The following is a 3,951-nucleotide window of genomic DNA, read 5'->3' on the forward strand; positions in this document are numbered from 1 at the left end:
AAAAGACAAACATAAATAACACCAACTTGAGAGACAGCCGATTCCCGAGCCTGGTTCGGGACGCAATCCCTCGGCCCCGGGCAGGGGCAGGGCCGGGAGAGCAGGTGACGCCAAGCGCTATGGTAGGAGGTCGCTGTCTAGCTTTGTGCCAAGAAGCACCTGAAGTCCTAACACATTGGCTGCGGCTCCCGGCGGCTGCCAGGCGGATCCCAGTGTGGCATGGGGAGAGCCGAGCTCCCCGTCCACATTAAAAAAGAAGAAGAAAAAAAATTACAGGGTAATACTAATAAATCCCTTTGTTTTTCCTCCCAGTGTGCCAGGAAACAATAGATCCCACCGATACTGCCTCCGATCCTCAACCTAACGCTCCCCAACCGCAGCCCACCCCCACCCTCAGCCTGCAACTCAGCCTTTGTACATCCCGATTTTTTCCTCCTCATCTCCACCCTCCCCAGCTCCTCGCCCCGCGCACATCCTCCCCCTTACCCGAGCGGGAGCCGCCGCCGGTGGGGACCGGGCAGGGGCTTCGCCCACGTGCGGCCGCCCGCGCCGGGCCGTTTGGCTGGCGGCGTAGCGGGGGTGTAACGGGGGAGAGGCCGCGGGGGTGAGGAAGGCCCGGGGTAACAGGTGCCTCACCTCGGCTGATGGGATTAACTCTAGGGCCGCAGAGAGAGGGAGCCCGGCAGCAAAATCCCAGGAGAGGGAGAGAGAGGGAGCCTCTGGCGGCCAACGGAGGGCGAAAAGCACCGGCCCGAGGCGAGGCCGCCCCACCCCCTCGGCCGTGGGCGAGGGGCCCCTCGGGCCTGGGGCAAATCCTGCCCTTCAGCTCGGGTCCTGGTTTCGCGAGAACTGGGTTCTTGGGCTGTCTGTTGCTGGGGCCCCACGAAGTCTGCAGTTAACTCCGTGACCCCAGGGCATCCAAAACCCTGGGCCACGCTCCTGGCAGGGAAGGCCGGCACCTAGGCCCAGATCCAGAGTGGCCTCCACTCCTCCGCTTAGGCCACTGTGCTTCGCCTAATACCCACCTTAACCTTCCGCTGCTAAAAGGAAAGAGGTGAGGAAATCTTCTGACTTCCTTATCAGGAAAGAGCTTTTCAGACTCCCCTTTTATAAATGCTCAGTTACCCCCTCCTTTCCCCATCAAAAATTTCGGAAGTGTTACAGCCTTACTGCAAAATATAAAACCAATCATAACCGTCAATATAGACCTTTAAACCAACTCTCAAAAAAACTGTGGAGTAGAAACTTTTAAGGATAATTTTTCAAGAAGGTAAAAATATACTCTAACAGAAATGTAAAATGAAGCTGTGTCAAAAATGTTATTTGACTCATCAGTTAGGGAGGGAACACCAAAATATTGCAACCCATCCAAATGAGAATGTGAAGAGCAAAGCTTTATGGAAAATCAGAAAAGAGGCAAAACTGGTTAATAAGGCACTAAAATGTAATATTTTGAATTATCTCCTATACAGGGCAGTGATAACTGTATCTCTAAGGAACAAAATAATTTTGCATATGTATAGATACAGAATTTTGCATATGTATAGATAAGAACCATTTACAGTATTGTTAAGTTTCTAGGGCTTATAGAGTCGTAAAAAGTCAAAGGCAAGCAAAGGTGCAAACTACTGTAGAACCATGAAACTCCAGAGTCCTTTAGATAACATCCAGCATTCCACTGAAAGGACACTCAATAATCTTTTGCCCATTTCAAAGTCTTACAGGAGTTTTTCCAACAGAGCTATTATTATCTACATTTTACAGATGGGAAAACTGAGATTTAGGCTTTGTAACTTACCTACAGCTTTATCGCTAGTAAATGATTATGGCTGCATACGAACTCTGGCAAGTCTATACACAGAATTTATACTCTGGAAGCAAAATCTTTTCTTGCTTAATTTCAAAAGAGCTTTGTAGCTGCTCAATTCTATGTATCTCTTACTTTGAACAGTGGAATTTTTTCTTCAAGCCTCACCAAATTCTGGGTGCTTTCCCAAGAAATTGGTATTCCCTGTCTACGACGTGGATGTCACTTCTATGAGCATAAACAGATGTAACAGGCAATGTGAGGGGGCTTGTGGTTCCAGTCTCCACTTTTGGAAAGAACATTTGTGTTGTCTGGGGTAATTAGGTGGAAAAGTTCCTGTCATTTATTTGCAGTATGGAAACCATGTTTTTTAGGAGAATAACCTAAATAAATGCAGGAACCTAATCACTACAGTTCTATCTGTAGAAGAGGGGGCAGAGTTGGCAACAAAACCAGTCTTACACCTCTTTACAAAAAGATGATTCATACAGAAAAGCAGCCTAAAGAATTTGGTTGGTTTAGGTCTCACTTTTTTTTTAATGTGAACCTTCTGGAAAAATTCATACTGAAGGGATGAATGACAGAGGTTTTTTTTTTAACTGTTTTTTTAAATTTATTTAATTTATTTTTGGCTGCATTGGGTCCTCATTGCTGCCCGCGGGCTTTCTCTAGTTGCTGTGAGCGGGGGCAACTCTTGGTTTTGGCGCGCGGACTTCTCATTGCGGTGGCTTCTCTTGTTGCGGAGCACGGGCTCTAGGCGCGCGGGCTTCAGTAGTTGCGGCACGCAGGCTTAGTAGTTGTGGCTCGCGGGCTCTAGAGCACAGGCTCAGTAATTGAGGCGCACGGGCTTAGTTGCTCCGTGGCATGTGGGATCTTCCCGGTCCAGGGCTCGAACCCATGTCCCCTGCATTGGCAGGCGGATTCTTAACCACTGTGTCACCAGGGAAGTCCAATGACAGAGTTTTAAAAACATAATTTTTCATAATTTCAGATTCCTGGATTGTCCATAACCTACCTTCCATTTCTAACACTTACATGAGTGTTTGAAGGGACTGCTAGACCAGTAGTAATTAACCCAATACACGTGGTTATTTAACTTTAACTCAAATACAATTTGAAGTTAAGTTCCTTAGTCCCACTAGCCACATTCAAAAGACTCAGTAGCTACCTACTGAACAGTGTAGATACAGAATATTTTCATCACAGAAATTTCTATTGTCAGTGCTGTCTTAGACAACATTTGCACTTCCATAAAATAGGAAAGGTATTTTAACTTTATAAGGATCAAAACTTAGTTCAATAGATCATTAATGTACTGAGGATAAGAGGTCATAAATTTTGCCTGTTCTAATTGAAAAGGGACTGGGGCAGTGTTAGGTGAAGTTTAGTACTGACATGCAAGGCATCCAAAATGCAATGTATTATATTTGGGAAAGAGGGGGATTTTGATTTTCATATGTGATTTATTTTATAAATCATGTAGAATATTGTGGGCTGTTACTCTTATTTCCTTTGTAACCAAGAATGGACCATAAGATTAGTCAATAAAAAGTACAAAATGTATTCTACATTGTCTTAGGGGTTTTCTCAATATATTTTTTCAGTTTTCATAATGGATATTGAGTATCTATTCAAATAATTAAATTATTCATATGTGAAAGTGAAATGTTGGGTGTAGTTGTGAAATTAAGCCTAAATCAATCCCAAATAAAATTTTAAGACTAGAGAAAATTGACTAAGCTGAGCCTGAAAACTGCCTATCACTCCTTGATTTATAGCATGAAAGCACCTGGATGATTGCATGTTAACAAGTTCATAAAGGGAGAGAAAAAAATAGAATGAACTTGGAGGTCTCTAGAATAATTTCTTTATGGAATAGGTGAAGTAATGGAAGATCAATTCCTATAGGTAGTTTTACCCATAACTTTAGCTTAAAAGGATATTTTATACTACTGTTACTACTGTTTCTGTACCAGTAGTAATAAGACAAGGGTGTTGACAGTAATGAGGCACTTGTTTACCAAAAGTTTAGTTATAACTGCTTATTTTACGTTTGTAAATATCAGAGTGCTTTGTCATCTTTAGATGTGAATGTTGATATTCTGGCATCTTAAAGGTCCATCTTTTAAAGTAACCATCCCTAT

General features: G+C 43.7%; 1 protein-coding gene across 2 annotated transcripts in view; it reads right to left on the bottom strand.

Moving 5' to 3' along the window:
- PPP1R9A (protein phosphatase 1 regulatory subunit 9A) overlaps nt 1–672 on the bottom strand; it is a 306,866-nt gene extending 306,194 nt beyond the window's left edge. For both annotated transcript variants that reach the window (XM_024767116.1, XM_024767115.1), the window contains exon 1: nt 637–672. The gene's annotated coding sequence lies outside the window, so the exon portion shown is untranslated. The remainder of the gene's footprint in view (nt 1–636) is intronic.
- Between the last annotated feature and the right edge of the window lie 3,279 nt (nt 673–3,951).

Source organism: Neophocaena asiaeorientalis, unplaced genomic scaffold, assembly GCF_003031525.2.
Source record: "Neophocaena asiaeorientalis asiaeorientalis breed wild unplaced genomic scaffold, Neophocaena_asiaeorientalis_V1.1 scaffold70, whole genome shotgun sequence".
NCBI lineage: Eukaryota > Metazoa > Chordata > Mammalia > Artiodactyla > Phocoenidae > Neophocaena > Neophocaena asiaeorientalis.